The sequence below is a fragment of the Globicephala melas genome, chromosome 9 (assembly GCF_963455315.2).
Source record: "Globicephala melas chromosome 9, mGloMel1.2, whole genome shotgun sequence".
NCBI classification, from domain to species: Eukaryota; Metazoa; Chordata; class Mammalia; order Artiodactyla; family Delphinidae; genus Globicephala; species Globicephala melas.
Window position 1 is genome coordinate 30,091,631 of NC_083322.1, and position 17,558 is coordinate 30,109,188.

The following is a 17,558-nucleotide window of genomic DNA, read 5'->3' on the forward strand; positions in this document are numbered from 1 at the left end:
ATGTGAGGTAACTTGAAAATACTTATGGAACATTATTTTCTGACAGCTGCAACAAATATCTTCATAATTTTTTCCTTGCCAGTTGACTTTTTTCCAGAATAAATTCCATACATATAAGTAAAATTAGGTTACTTTCAACAAAATAAAAATCAAGCTAGGCACATATTTATTCCTTCAAAATATTAATTAAAAAGAAAATAATTGAGAGTTATCATAATAATTCTTGGGAGCAGTGCCATGACCCTAGAGTCCTATATGCATCCAAGTTCTCATTCAAATGTTAAAATAATGAGAAAAATCAGAAATATTTAAAAATATATTTTGACTTCACACTGCCTCCTCAGAAATACTAGAGCAATTTTTTTTGACTATATAACTTTTGTTTTTCCAGCATATATTCTTTATAAATTAGTCTCCATTGTTGGCAGAGAGAGGTGAGGCTAGTATACTCTCCTTATGTCTCATATATATAGTGTATGTAGCGTGAAAAATTATACAGCATTATAAAAATACTTTTATATGAGGTAAATGAAAAACACAGATCTACTGTTTTTGGTAATACAGTATACAGAAGGAGCATGAGAATTTTATTTTTTAACAACAAGATCATGGGTTAAAGAAGAATGAGTAACATATACACATTGCTGAAAGCAAAAGCTGAGTTAACTCCTATTTTAACTTTTTAAATAAACTCAATTATTTTTTCATTATCTTTCCAGCTTTACTAGGGAATAGCTGACAAATAAAAATTGTATATATTTAAGGTGTACAACACGATTGTTTGATATTTGATATATGTATACATTGTAAAATTATGGCCACAATCAAGCTAATTAACACATTCATCACCTCACACAGCCACTTTTTTTTTAAGAGTTTTTTGATGTGGACCATTTTTAAAGTTTTTATTGAATTTGTTACAATATTGCCTCTATTTTATGTTTTAGTTTTTTAGCTGCAAGGCATGTGGGATCTTAGCTCCCCAACCAGGGATTGAACCCACACCCTTGTATTGGAAAGTGAAGTCTTAACCACTGGACCACCAGGGAAGTCCCACAATTTTTTTTTTTTAACGTGGTGAGATCACTTAAGAGTGATTCTCTTAGCAAATTTCAAGTATACAATACAGTATTATTAACCATAGTCAGCATACTAGATATTATAACCCCAGAACTTATTCATCTTATAACTGAAAATTTGTACTCTTTGACCAACATCTCTCCATTTTCCCCACCCCACAGCCCCTGGTAATTACCATTTATTCTCTGGCTCTGAGTTTGACATTTTTAGATTCCATGTATAAGTGAGATCATAAAGTATTTGTCTTTTTCTGACAGGCTTATTTCACTTAGTATCACGAACTCCCGTTTCATCCATATTGTTGCAAATGACAGGATTTTCATTTTTTAATGACTGAATAATATGCACAGCAAAGGGAACAATCAAAAAATGAAAGACAACCTACAGAATGGAAGAAAATGTCTATAAACCATATAACTCATAGGGCTTAATATTCAAAATATATTACGAACTCATATAACTCAATAGCAAAAAATAAAAAGAAAAAAACAACAACAAACAATTAGCCCAATTGAAAAATGGACAGTGGTCCTGAATTGACATTTTTCCAAAGAAGATATACAAATGGCCAACAGGTATATAAAAACTGCTCAACATCACTAATCAGGGAAATGTTAATTAAACCACAATTAGATATTACCTTAACCTGTTGGGATGGCTATAGTCTTAATAAACTTTTTACTCTTCAAACTGCATATACTGAATAGTTTGTTTAGATGTATTTACATCATGAGAAAGAAGCAGGATAATTTCTCTAGGAACATGTTATTCTTCCAAAAGTTGCTACTGTTTATTACATAATAAATACTAGGAATATAAAAAGGAAATTTTCAATAGTAAAAAGTCAAAAGCTAATTTTTATCTGTTGTGTGGAAACATGAATCATATATTCTTTATTGCTTTTATTTTTATTATGGCCTTTCTTCCTAAGAGCACCTGTACAGATATACGTGGATAAGTGTAGCTTCCTCATTAAAAGATTCATATGAGTACCCTTTCCCCTTGGTGTATAAAGAGGACATAAGGGGTAAGAACCAGCATTTTTGCTATAAATTAGATTGCAAAGAATTACAGAATTACAGAGCATACATTGGTAAGGAAAAAGGTATAGTGAGCAACTATTAAGGATAATTCATGACAGGACAGAATGCAGATGTATTAACTAAGAGAGTTTTTGTCCCTGTGGCCTGTTATGAGAATTTTAACCCTTAAAAATTCTTATGTTAAAGCCCTAACTTTCAATATCTTATTAGGTGTCCTTATTTGGAAATAGGGTCATTGCAGATGTAATCAGTTAAGATGAGGTCATACTGGAGTAGGGTGGGCCCCTAATCCCACATGACTGGTGTACTTGTACAAAGGGGAGATTTGGACATGGCCACACACACAAGGAGAATGCCATGTAAACCTTAAGGCAGGGATTGGGGTGATGCACCTAGGAATGCCAAAGACGGCCAGCAAATCACCAGTAACTAGAAGAGAGTCATGGAATGGATGTCCCTTACATCTCTCAGAAGGAACCAACACCTCCAATACCTTGATCTTGGACTTCTAGTCTCCATAACTGTGAGACAACACATTTCTGTTACTTAAGTCACCCAATTTGTGGTACTTTGTTATGGCAGCCCTAGCAAACCAATACATGGCCCTTGTATCCTCTTAAGAGTCAATGGTATTCATCACTTCAAGGGCACGTATTCATTCACCTTAGGAAAGACGATATGAAAAAACCAAGAAAGTACAAAGTAGTCAACTGATCTCCTAACCAGATGTTTGGAATCTTAATATAGAATGGAATTTTGAAAGCAAGATGGGATGATTTACACACAGAGAAAAGATTAAGGTCATTTTTGTTTTTTCAGTTTCAAAACCTGGGTTTGATAAAGTAAAAATCCGATACATGAACAAAGAGAACTTACAATTTACCGTGCACCCTCAGGGGTTGGGGAAAATCACATGTATTTGAGAGAGAGTTTTTCTGGTTTAAAAGCAAAGGTCAGTTCGATTGTAGGATAGCTGGAAATTAGGACAGGAATTTAATGGAAGTGTCCTTATTAGTGTGATTATTTCAAAAGGCACTCTAGTTTCTTCCTTTAACTAGAAAATTTAGGGAACTTCAAACTCCTCAAAGGATTCAAATGGGGTGGACTAAGGAAGCAAAACCCTTTTTGGCAATCAATCACTGAGTAAGTTATCTAGGTAAATGCCTGAAGGCAGCCTCTCAGAATTCTGAGCTCCCCGCGTGAGAACCAGAGCCAAATGTCAGCTCTCTGTAGTGGAGAGGAGAAGTTACTGAGAGATAACAAGAGAATAAGTATAAGCCTTGGGTTTGAGGGAAGGAAAATATGGATGGTAAGATATTACTAGGACTCAGGGTTATCACAGTACAAGCTAGAAGAAGATATGAATCTTCCAGCGGAAGCCCGAGTGGAAAGGTAGTAATATATGAAAACCAGACTCCTCCCTATGGCCATTCTTGTACCTAGGGAGATAATGAAATATAGACGGGAAAACTAAATTCCCCTGTGTACAAAAAGACATTGGGAGAACAATTAAACAAATAAACACAGAAGTTAATGGGCACAGATGGAAGAGAATATATATAATCTAGAGTATGTATAATTCTATTTAAACCCTGAGTTGTTAAACTGTTAAAATAATCTCATACCTGTTATAATTAGAGTACTGTACCTATTAGCTATAGTACTTTATATACTTTTACATGTTGATCTCATTTGATTTTTGACAATTTGTCATTTGAACCTAGTGAACTAGGAAGGTCAGATATGATTACCCTCATCTTATAGCTAAAAATACTAAAGTTTTGAGAAATTAAGAATTTTATTCAATACCCATATCTAATAAATCACAGAGATGGAACTAGTTACCTCACTTTCCATGCAGTACCATAAAATGATTAGGGTGCATTAGGCAGTCTGTGCTATGGTCACAACGAGCCCCTGTTTTATATTCCCAAAGAGAAACCTCATCTTCCTCCAAATATGATGGATCTCTTCTCCTTTTCCAAATATCACTGCATCAGAGTCAGTGCTAAGGTTATATGCTTTTGCTACCCTCTTTATAAAAAAAAAGAAATGCTAGCTTTTCCAGTTAAATCAAAATCCTGTGGGAAATAGTGCAAATTTTATATATTCTTTGCCCATATCATTTATGTTATGTGGGTTCTTAACACTGATCTCTAAAGTGTCTTGTGAATGCAATTTTTATCCAGTGGTATCAGGCCCAGCACACATGGTGTCATTATGTCAGACCTATATACATCAGTCCCTTAAAAACTGGATATTTACCAATGTGCTAAATATTAGATAGGGAGAAGGGGTTCCTTGATCCTAAAGTTCCATACAAAATGGAATCAATGTTGATATTTTATTCAATTTAGCAAATATGGAGAAACTTATCTGAACAATTTACTAAGTGTAATTTTACAGTGGAGTAAACGAACAAGTCATAACAATAATAATCATGGTGAGGATGGTAATGATGAAAATAATAACAGCAGATAAATTTCAAGAAAAAAATGTATCATGTACTATGCTAAAACTTCACATGCATTGTGCAATTTAAATTTCACAATACTTCTATGAGGTTTTGATCTTTATTATCATATATTTATAAATAAATAAATTAGTCTTGAAGCAGTTAAATAACATGTTCAAGTGTCACATGGTCTGTTCATTACTGGAGCCAGGATTTGAAATTTGGTCTATCTGAACTCAGACCCCAAGCTCTTAACTGGCAAAAATCAATAATTGTATAACCAGCATCACAAATTACTATTTGAAGTTATCCCTTTCATTTTTTCCCAACTATCCAGACATGACTCTCAAGTAATATACTATCACAAAACTGTGACATGGTCCTTTGTCAAAAGTGATAGCTGAACCCCTGCTCCCTCCACAAGAAAAATTAGCAATATCTCTCAGGTCTATGATTGCTGCAAAATTCTTCTGATTGCCTAACATATGAACCCTTGAGTTCATGTTTATTTTTACTTTATTATCTCAACTTATGAAAATAATTCCGAGCACCATTTGGTAATAAAAAAATGCTACAAAAACTAAGTACTCTATCAAAATAAGGAAACCCATCTTAGAAATTTCAAGTATCATAGTTGTTAATAGGATAGAAAACAGTGCCACTTTATCCTTAACCAACTCTAGATTATAAACTTCCTACAGTATCACCCTTATTCATGAGAAGGACACTTACAAACCAAAGAATTACATACTGGTTCCTGGAGGATTAAAAAAAGATCATTAAAAATCTGACAACACTTAAGACAACAAACCCTAGACCTGAAAAGAGCAAATCAACAGCCTGTCAGCACAAATGATTCAGAACTTCTCAAATCCCGGCATAGTGAGTAAGCAAGTTGGTCTCTGGAGAATCTAAATCTTGAATTATTTTTAGCTCAAAGCTACCACCCATAATTCTACAAAGATCCTGATAGGAAGGCATCCTAGCAGTTGGAGCTCAGGTAGCAGGCTCTCCTCATGACTGGAGCAAATAGCGTGAGTGTGCGGTCTCCGTTGTTTCTAGTCACTGATCCATAACCTTAAATCATTATATTTTAATACTGAAAGACATTCATCTGAGTATTTTCTGTTATGTAGGGCTATCTTCCGTAATATTGATTTAAACTTATTTTCTATAAAAAGAATAGTTATTCCCAAGTCCCTTTTAAGAACACTCTTCATCTGAAGTGACACATATTTTAAAAGTAAGGATTTAAATGTCTTCCCCTTTAGAATCACCATTTTTCTTTTTTATTCCCTGGAGAATACTTTATACCATTAATATTAAATGAGAAACATGGATACTAAATATATACTTTCTGGAATGAAAATTATAGTAGGAAATTGTATGGTTTTAACTAAACATGAATTGACTGAGAAGATAAATACATTTCCTGCTAATTTCAGTAAGCTTTGTGAGACTAGTTGGATGTTAGCCTAATTCTTGTGGCCATCTGCGGACTCCTATGATGTGTTGTGAACAGTACATTACATTCATATTGGCATTGATATACCTTTGTAAAGCATCTTCCGTTCTATGGCTGGCACTGCAGTTACTTTCAAAGTGTGAGTGTCTGTTTTCTAAAATATATCATCTTAAGCACATCAAAACTGCAATGGCTTCTGTTTTTTATATTGTAACAGAATCTTAGTTTTAAAATATTAGAGAACTGTCATTAACTCTAAATCTAATAAAAATAAAAGGGAAATTCTAACAGTAATATTTTATTTTAACCTTTGTAGAAAATGGTAATTGATGCTAAAAATAGTTATTTATAATTGTAGAAAATGGTAATTGATGCTAAAAATAGTTATTTATAATATTACAAGACACTATGAATAGTCTGTGGAAGTCAGAAATATTTTTAATATGATTTTATACCTGCTTATATTCCCTAATTATTAAAAATTGGCTATTTTTAAGTTAATCAAAACATATTGGCCTTTAATCATTTTGTACAAATGAAAATGATATGTGTTCGATGAAGTACACATCACCACAAAGGCTATATTTTTATGGTTATACATACTATACTATAATTAAGCTCCAAGTAAATGCATAATGACTTAGAAGATAGCTTCAGAAGATTTTGAAGAGAATTTTAATATTTGAGTGAGTCTGAAGGAAATTTGAATCAGAGGAGTGCTGAAGGCATTCAGATAGATAGTTTTGGAAAATATCCCTTTTCCAAGACTAAATAATTCTTACTAGTATTTCTTGAAAATTTACCTTTTTTATAAGCAGTTTGTTACATAGTTGGTTTTTCCTGCAGTAGAAACCCTTAGGTAATACATGTGATTTAAAACAAACAAACAAACAAACAAACAACTAAGGGCATTGTATAAATGCTAGTCCTTTTTCTGTATTATTTTGGAAGACCATTTCTGAGGACTTTGGATTTGTAAAGCCATAGGAATATTTACTTAATATATTATTGTTCTAAAGAAAATTGACAGAGAAAATCTATCACTGATCCCAGTGGGAAGCCAGCTGATCATTCCTAGTGACTAGGATGTTTTCAGACTTTGATAGACGCAGAAGGATGCCCAGAGAGAAGGGCATGAGCAGAGATACTGGCAAATGAATTGGTCTTATCTGCCACAACGAGCAAACATTGTATAAACTGAGTATTTACACACATCCTTGTTCTTTGCACAACCTGAGGCTATATTTGTGCTTGGTAACTGTCAATTTAGGCAACTGGTTCTACCAACATTTCCAGAAAGCCTCCACACTCCATCTTTTTGCTTTTTGTTTGTTGTTAATTTTTGTGACCATATTGTTACTGTTTAATGATCTGGCTTCAGTAGAGTTGAGAAGGAAATGACAGATAAAACAATTTGGTATTTTTGAAACTAATAAATGTAAATTCCTACTTGATCCAGTATACTTACTTGAAGTATAGGCACTGGAGATAGGTTCAAATTTTTCCTTACTGTCAATGAAAGTAGTTACAAACATTCAGAATTTTTATGCAAAAATAAATTGTTAGTAAACTCCTACCTGCATTGTTTTCTCTTCAAAAATTAATCGTGACCATACATAAACTCAAAATTATAAAAGGGTATTTTTCTTACATTCAGAATAACACACTTGAGATTGCACTAATTGCTTATTAGGTGCAATCACATAATTTAACCACTATGAGTAACAACAGCTTGGCATTGCTTATTGTAAAATAGCTGAATACCGTTAATTGTTTTCTGGTTGGATTTTTACTCCTTTAGCTAAAATCATACCATTTTCTTTCATCGTTTTGATGCCAGAAAGTATATATTTAGCAGTCACCTTTATCATTGAATATAGATAAGATAAACTATTCCCCAGGGACTTAAAAGAGAGAGAAAAATTTCTAAAAGGAAAGACATATAAGTCCTTACTTTTAAGATATGGGTCAGTAAAACAAAGAGCTGTTTCTTTGAAAATATAAACAACATTGATAAACTTTTTGCCAGACTCATGAAAAATAATTAAAAAAAGAGAGGAGCCAAATAAGTAAAATCAGAAATAAAAGAGGAAAAGTTACAACCAACCACAGAAATGAAAAATGTTCATTAGAGATTGCTATGAATATTATATGTCAACAAATTGGACAAAATAGAAGAAATGGACAAATTCCTAGAAACATACAATCTTCCAAGACTGAATCAGGAAGAAAAAGAAATCTGAACAGAACAATCATTAGTCTGAAATTGAATCAGTAATCAAAAACTCCTAATAAACAAAAGTCCAGGACCAGATGGCTTCACAGGTGAATTCTTTGAAGCATTTAAAAAAGAGTTGATACCTATCTTTCTCAAACCCTTCCAAAAAATTGAAGATAAGGGAATGTTTCCAAACACATTCTACTAGGCCAGCATCACCTTGATAGCAAACAGATAAAGATACCACACAAATAAGGAAAATTACAGATTCATATCACTGATGAAATGGATAAAAAATTCATCAGCAAAATATTACCAAACCAAGTTCAACGATACATTAAAAGGATCATATACCAAGATCAAGTAGGATTTATCCCAGAATGCAAGGAAGGTTCAATATGCACAAATCAATGAATGTGATACAAAACATTAACAAAATGAAGGATAAAAATCATATGACTACCTAAATAGATGTAGAAAAAGCATCTGACAAAGTTCAACATCTATTTATAATAAAAAGTCTCCACAAAGTGCACATGGAGGAACATACCTCAACATAATAAAGGCCATATATAACAAACCCACAGCTAACAAAACACTCAATAGTGAAAAGTTGAAAGCTTTCCCTCTAAGATCAGGAACAAGATAAGGATGCCCACTATTGCCATTTTTATTCAACACAGTATTGGAAACATACAACATATCCACATCAATCAGATATAAATATAAAAGAATCAAAATTGGAAAGGAAGAATTAAACCTGTGACTATCTGAGGATGGCATGACCCTAAATACACTACTAAAAATCTATTAGAACTAATAAATGAATTAAGTAAAATTCCAGGATACAAAACTAATGTACATAAATCTGGCATTTCTATACCCTAATAGTAACTATCAGAAAGAAAATAAACAAATGAGACTACATAAAAATAAAAAAGTTTTCACCCAGCAAAGAAAACTGTCAACCAAACAAAAAGGCAACCTACTGAATGGGAGAAGATATTTGTAAATTATATGTTTGATAAGAAGTTAATATCCTAAATATATGAAGAACTCACACAACTCAATAGCAAAAAACCAAACAATCTGATTTAAAAATGGGCAGAGGACCTGAATAGACTTTTTTTTACAAGGAAGACATACAGATGTCCAACAGAAACATGAAAAGATGCTCAGCATCTCTAATCATCAAGGAAGTACAAACCAAAACCATGATGAGATATCACTTCATACTGTTCCAGGTGAATTTGGGGTTCTATATGTCTCATTGCAGAAAGAATCCAGTGAGAGACAAAATTATATGTAAGAAGTGGATTTATTTAGAGAGGAACACACTCCACAGAGTGTGAGCCAGCTCAGAAGTTGATAGAGCCTCGAAATATGGTGTGGTTAGTTTTTATGGGCTGGGTAATTTCATAGGCTTATAAGTGGAAGGATTATTCCAACTATTTCAGGGAAGGGGTGGAGATTTCCAGGAATCAGGCCACCGTCCACTTTTTGGCCTTTTACCATTAGCCTCTGTCATGGGGCTTGTGGGTTTGTCATTTAGCATGCTAATATATTACAATGAGCATATAATGAGGCTCAAGGTCTACTGGAAGTCGAATCTTCCGCCATCTTGGACCTATTTGGTTCTACAGTAAGTCCCCTACATACATACAAACGAGTTGCATTCCAAGAATGCATTCATTAGTCCAATTTTTTCATAAGTCCAACAAAGTTAGCCTAGGTGCCCAACTAACACAATCGGCTATATAGTACTGTACTGTAATAGGTTTATAATACTTTTCACCCAAATAATACATAAAAAACAAACAAACACAAAAATAAAGAAAACATTTTTAATCTTACAGTATAGTACCTTGAAAAGTACAGTAGTACAGTACAACATCTGGCATACAGGGGCTGACATCGAGTGAACAGGCAAGAAGAGTTACTGACTGGAGGAGGGGAAGGAGGTGGGAGATGGTAGAGCTGAAGGATCATCAGCAATAGGAGACAGAGGGCAAGCTGCAATTTCACTCATGCCTGACATTGATGGAACGCATGTTCTCATCTTTGAAAGTTCGCAGCTTGAAGGTTCATACGTAGGGGACTTACTGTAATCAGTTTATGTCATGTCCTTGGGCTATGTCATTCTTTTAAAGGTTGTCCCTGCACCTTTCCCTCCTGTTTCATTACCTGTCAGAATATCTATTACCAAAAGACAAGAAATGTGGAGAATGTGGAGAAAAGGGAACACTTCTGCACTGTTAGGGGAATGTAAATTGGTGCAGCCAGTATGGAAAACAGTATGGAAGTTCCTCAAAAAATGAAAAATAGGGCTTCCCTGGTGGCGCAGTGGTTGAGAGTCCGCCTGCTGATGCAGGGGACACGGGTTCGTGCCCCAGTCCGGGAAGATCCCACATGCCGTGGAGCGGCTAGGCTCGTGAGCCATGGCCACTGAGCCTGTGTGTCCAGAGCCTGTGCTCTGCAATGGGAGATGCCACAACAGTGAGAGGCCCGTGTACAGAAAAAAAAAAAAGAAGAAAAATAGAACTATCATACAATCCAGCAATTCTACTTCTGGGTATTTATCTGAAAAAAAAATTAATTCGAAAACACTAAAGGAAACACTACGTTCATTGTAGCATTATTTACAATGGTCAAGATATGGAAGCAACCTAAATGTCCATTAGTGGATGAATGGATAAAGTAGATATAATATATTAATATATAGAGAATGTTACTCAGCCATAAAAAAGAATGAAATCTTGCCATTTGTGCAACATTAGTGGTCTAGATGATATTATGGTAAATAAAATAAGTCAGATAAAGAAAGACAAATGCTGTATGATTTCACATATATATGGACTCTAAAAAGCAAAACAAAACAACAGACAAGACAAACAGAAATAGACTTATAGATGCAGAGTAAACTGGTGGTCACCAGAGGGCAGGAGGGTAGGAAGTTAGACAAAATAGGTGAAGGGATTAAGAGGTACAAACTTTCAGTTATAAAATAAATACATCACAGGGATATAATGTACAGCATAGAGAATATAGTCAATAATATTGCAACAATTTTGTATGGTGACAGATGGCTACTACATTTATCGTGGTAATCAATCATAATGTATATAAATATCAAATCACTATGTTGTACCCCTGAAACATAATATTGTATGTCAACTATACTTAAATAAATTATTTTTAAAAAAGAGGAAGGAGGACTTCCCTGTTGGTGCAGTGCTTAAGAATCTGCCTGCCGTTGCAGGGAACACGGGTTTGATCCCTGGTCCAGGAAGATCCCATGTGCCGCGGAGCAACTAAGCCCATGTACCACTACCGAGCCTGCACTCTAGAGCCCACACGCCACAACTACTGAAGCCCACGAGCCCTGGAGCCTGCAAGTCACAACTACTGAGCCCATGCACCGCAACTACTGAAGCCCGCATGCTCTAGAGCCTGTGTGCCACAACTATGGAGACCACGTGCTGCAACTACTGAAGCCCGCGTGCTTAGAGCCCGTACTCTGCAACAAGAGAAGACACCACAATGAGAAGTCCCTGCACTGCAACGAAGAGTAGCCCCTGTTCGCCTCAACTAGAGAAAGCTCGCGCAGCAACGAAGACCCAATGCAGCCAATAAATAAACAAACAAACAAATAAATAAATAAAAAGAGGAAGGAAAAGGACAAGGGATTGAACTGATAAATGATAATGTAGGCTACATATAATTATTGGTAATCATGGATTTTGTTTTAAATTTATTGCTAATTATCAGATGAAATTTCAGAATCACTCAGAAAAGCCTATCAAATTTCCAGTTGATGATCTAATCCAGCTCCACACCAGCAGAACACCATATGCTAAATTTTTACCTATTATAGTTATTTGACATATTTAGTGAAAAGTATATGGCATTAATTCTCTTTAATGTGTGTTACTTTGTTATGTACTATAAATAATTCTATCAATTTACTCCTGTTTAGAAATAATTTTTTTCTTGTAGGATTTCACTAAGTTGAATTTTAAAGACAAAGAGAAACTTGTACCAATCCTCTTTGCCTTTAACCAAATTTGATATGCATTAGTACTCTCTATTTCCTTTGAAAATAACTGGCAGACATTGATGTCTCTAAGTAACTGTCAAAGAGTACACTAAGAAGCTCTGGGGAATCCAGTAAGCCATTCCTAATGATTTCAATAGGTCTAAATATCACACTAACAGTGAATCACTCTCCCATTAACAAAATTATCCCTAAAATCACCATCAGCATTATTTCAATAAATATAATCTTGTTATTTCATTATTGATTTAGTATTTTAGATTTCCTTATGAACATTAGTATAAAATGTGATTTTTAAATAAACCCTTTATATATAAAATGAATAACAGTAAATGTAACTTATGCTAAATAATGTATCAGAGAATTTAAAAACTATTTATAAGGTAAGCTTTTTTTTTCTCAGCCTAGGTAAAAAGCCAAGTTTAACATTAAGCTGTAGTTATTTTAAAGGACTTTTCTACATCCTTTTAATTTTTGATGAAAAACCATATTTAAGTTCATGTATCATAATTTTGTCATCTGATATTTTAAAAATATACATATATTTGAAAGCTTTAATTCAGACATACGTACTTAACATATTAAATTATTAACTACATACTTAAATTTTTAAAAAATAGAATATTTTTTCACATATAGCCAGAGATAAAGTTCACAGTTATCTGAGATTATTAACTCTTCACAAAGTCAGATTTTTTTTTTTTGAGAAAACCAGATGTTTATTTGAATAGTGATTTCACCACTCATTAACTGAGTGAATCTTGGGCGTTATTTAAGTTTTCTGAGCCCCAGGTTTTTAAAGGTAACGTGGCAGGATTATACCTACCAGGAAGGATTGTTTGAGCTTAGGTGACATAACACTTGTGAATGGCTGGTGCCTAGTAGGTGATCTGTATTTACTATCTTTTCTCCACGCCAAATTATGGATCCATTTCTGAAGAGTGTTCAGCTCTTCTGGGTGGATATATATTGTTGGCCATCCCACCAGTTGAGATTCTAAGTTCTGTTACTTGACTATGTGATGTATACAATAGTATTGTCTCTGCTTATTATTCCTAAGATATTTTCTTCAAGGTTGAAGGACAATCTTCTCTCGACAGTACAGTGTATGCTTCTTGATTTTACAGTCTTAGGTCAATAGCTATGACCTTAGCTTTTATCTTTATGGTTCAGGGACCATATCCGTTTTTTAGTTTAGCCTCAGTTTTATGTATCAGAAAGAGCACTTGGCCCTTGACTGAGACCCCTGGCTCACCAGGCAGGGCAACTTTGGACCAGTCAACAAATAGACAGTTGTGGTGCAAAGCAAACATTTCTCAAATTTGAGTGTGCATGAGAATCACCTGGAGGTCTTAGTAAAAGAGATGGCTGGGCTCCACCTTGGAGATTCTGATTTAGTGAGTCTGGGTGGAGCCCGATAATTTGCATTTGTAAGAAGTTCTGTGGTGATGCTGAGGCTGCCCGTCTGGGGCCTGCACCGTGAGAACCACTGATGTAGAAAAATCAGCCTGGAGCTTAAAGGAGCTTGGCCAAGTGAGCTGACCCTCTGAGCCTGTTTCTTCATCTATAAAGTTCCACCTTACAGACTGGATTTAAAGGTAATAGTTAGACAAATTATGATGTGCAAAAAGCACTTTATGAACTGTAGAACACAACATAATTATTAATAGTTTAATATTCCCTATCAGCTTTAGCTTACTCACTTTGAGTAAGACAAAGTCAGATTTTTAGTAGTTACTGATAAACAAAAGTTTGATAGTATGAGCACAGATTAGGCACAGGGATAGATTCATTTTTGAAAATAGAGTTAAATTTCTACTGGATGCTAGAAAACAAAGAATAAATTGGTCTCAGAGAGCAATAGTAAATAGAACAAATGTTTCCTCCTTGTTTTCAGTAATAAGTTTAAGCTTACACTCTAATACTTAGAAAGAGAGGGATATAAAATGAGGCAATCGTCAAGGGGCACTAAGAAAGATAGGAAACCATAAAAGTAGAGAAAATGGTCAGACTACACATGTAATCAAACTTTTACCATATCATATATAATTTCTACTGGTCTTAATTTGGGACTTTCATATTCAAGATAGTTTTAGAAATTCACATAATTTTTTATGAAGGCATCATAAATGAATTGTTAGATTTAAGAAACAAAAACGGAAATTATTGCTTCAGTTGTCACAGTCAGTGGCATGAAATCCCACAGATGTTCCCTTTTAGTAAGAGAAAGAACTACTCACTATTAATCTACTAAGAGATTTATTAGCATTACAGACATTTGATAATCATTTCCTAAAAAAAAGCACATAGTTAAATTTAACTAAAGATTTTATTCAGCATTATGCTAAGACCAGCTGTCACACAGTGCCTGGCGATGTTGCAAAGCTCCTATCTGCATGTGTATTCACAGATACTAGGAATCCCTCCACTTTTTATGATGGATGTTGCATTTTTAGTGCAACATCTGTGTTGTCTTGAGTGTGTTATGACTTTTAATCCTTGAGTTAATACATTTATAGATATGTTCCTCTGATTTGGGTTTACTGATCATTTTGATTTCATATAAATGTTGAATTTTCAAATATTGATTAAATTGTTGCAAATGTGATTTGATTTTCCAAAGGAAAATGCATGTAAATTTTGATTATGATCTGCTTAAATTTATAAAATATGTATTTCAGTAATAAATTTTAAAATACTGGTGCAGGGCTTCCCTGGTGGCGCAGTGGTTGAGAGACCACCTGCCGATGCAGGGGACGCGGGTTAGTGCCCCGGTCCGGGAAGATCCCACATGCTGCAGAGCGGATGGGCCCGTGAGCCATGGCCGCTGAGCCTGCGCATCCGGAACCTGTGCTCCGCAACGCGAGAGGCCTCAGCAGTGAGAGGCCCGCGTACCGCCAAAAATAAATAAATAAATACAATACTGGTGCAGTTTCAATTGTAATTCTTATAATTAAAGATCAACTGATACTTTTTCAATAATAATAGGATTTGACATAGAATATGAAATAACGCTCTACAATTATATAAAATTCCAAAGCAAATGCTTAGAAAATAATCCTTTTAAAGTTCTCAGATCCAATAACTCTTTTAATTTTTCAACTGCTGTTAACCTCTGGAATTTCTCCAAAAGAGCACTGCAAATACATTTCCAGTCGTGTAGAATTTTTCAGATTTATTTATTTTTCTTTCTGTATTGAATTTTATTGTTTGCTCTTTAACTTTTAATTTGGAAATAATTATATATTCAAAGGAAGTTGCAGATATAATATAGAGAAGACTCTTGTACTCCTCGCCCAGTTTCCCCCAATGGGTACATCTTACTAATTGCAATACAATATCTAACCAAGAAATTTGACATCGATATAATGTATGTGTATAATTCTATGTCATTGTCACATATGTAGATTTGTATAACCAACATCATAATATACAGGACTATTCCATGGCACAAAAATTCCCCTCATGATATTCTTTTATAATCAAACTTATACCCAGCTGACCATTCCTAACAGGGGGCAAGCCCCAGTATCTTTCAACTCTATAATTTTGTCATTTCCGGAATGTTATATAAATAAAATCATATGCTAGTAACTTTTGAGACTGGTTTTTTCCACTCAGCATAGTACCTTTAAGATCCATCCAAGTTGTTGCAGGTATCAATAGATAATTACTTGTTACTTATTAGTAATATTCTATGGTATGGGTGTAGGACAGTTACTCTTAACTTTTCACTTATTGAGAGATACTTTGGTCTTTCTACTTTTTGGCTTTTGCAAATAAAACTGCTATGAACAATTGTGTACAAGTATCTCTGTGGACATAGGTTTTCATTTCTCTGGAATAAAAACCTAGGAGGCCAGTCATTGGGTTATATGTTAAGTGTATGTTTAGCTTTTTAAGAAGCTGCCAAAATGTTTTCCAGCTTGGCTGTATCATTTTACTTGCATCTCACCAGCAATGTATGAGATATAGTTTATCTGAATCCTCAGTACCATTTAGTATTATCACTGTTTTGTTTTATTTAAAATTGTAGCTGCTCTAATAGGTGTGTGGTGATATCTCATCATCGCCTTAATTTGCGCTTCTTTTAAGTTAATGATCTTGGAAACTTATCATGTGCTTATTAGCCTTCTGCATATACTTTTCTGCAAAATATCTCTTTACATCTTTTGCCCATATTCTATATGGACTTGTTTGATTTATGTACGCTTTAGCTTAGAGAATTCTTTACATACTCTAGATACGGTTCCTATTGTCACAGTTGTGGTTTGCAAATATTTTCTTCCACTTGATATCTTGTCTTTTAATCCTCTTAACAGGGTTTTTCACAGAGTAAAACTTTGGTTTGATGAAGTCCTACTTGTCAATTATTTTACTTTATTTATTGTGCTTCTGGTGTCATGTGTAAGAAATCTTCTCCAAGCCCTAGATCCTCAAGCTTTTCTACTATATTAACTTTTAAAGATCTATTGCTTTGCATTTTATATTTAAATCTATGACCCACTTTGAGTTAATTTTTGAATAAAGTATGATAAGGTAAGGTTTTCATTTCATTTTGTTTATTTATTTAGCCTATGGATATAATTGTTCCAACACCCATTTGTTGAAAAGTCTATTCTTCCTACATTGACGTGCTTTTGCACATTTGTCAAAAAAATCAGGTGGCCACACTTCTGCAGGTTCATTTCTGGGTTTTCTGTGCTATTAGAATATAATACAATTTATTGAGTTATGTATCTGTATATCCACTAATACCATACAGTCTTGATTACTGTACCTATATAAGTCTAGAAATTGGGTAGAGTGATTTATCCCACTTTACTCTTCTTTTTCCAAATTATTTCAGCATCTAGTTCCTTTACCTTTCCATATATTCTTTTAGAATATTTTGTTTATATTTACAAAATATCTTGCTGGGATTTTGATAAGAATTGTGTTAACCCTGAATGAGAGACAAATTAACTATGGGTGGAAATGTTCTTAATATATGTCTCTGTGGTCCTTATAAAGGTCAAATTGAAAGTGGCATTTAGACATTTCTAATGAGATTTCCCTAAAACAGGGTAAATCCATTGAATGTATTCAGGAGTTTTACATTCTAATTAAGTCAAAAAGAGAAGATTTAAAAATATGGTGTCTATGGCAGATAGTTTGTCAATCAGAACAACAGAAAACAATGTTCCTTCTTCACCTCTTGCTTTCCTAATTGGGGAAGACATGTACAATGGTGGTGAGGACGA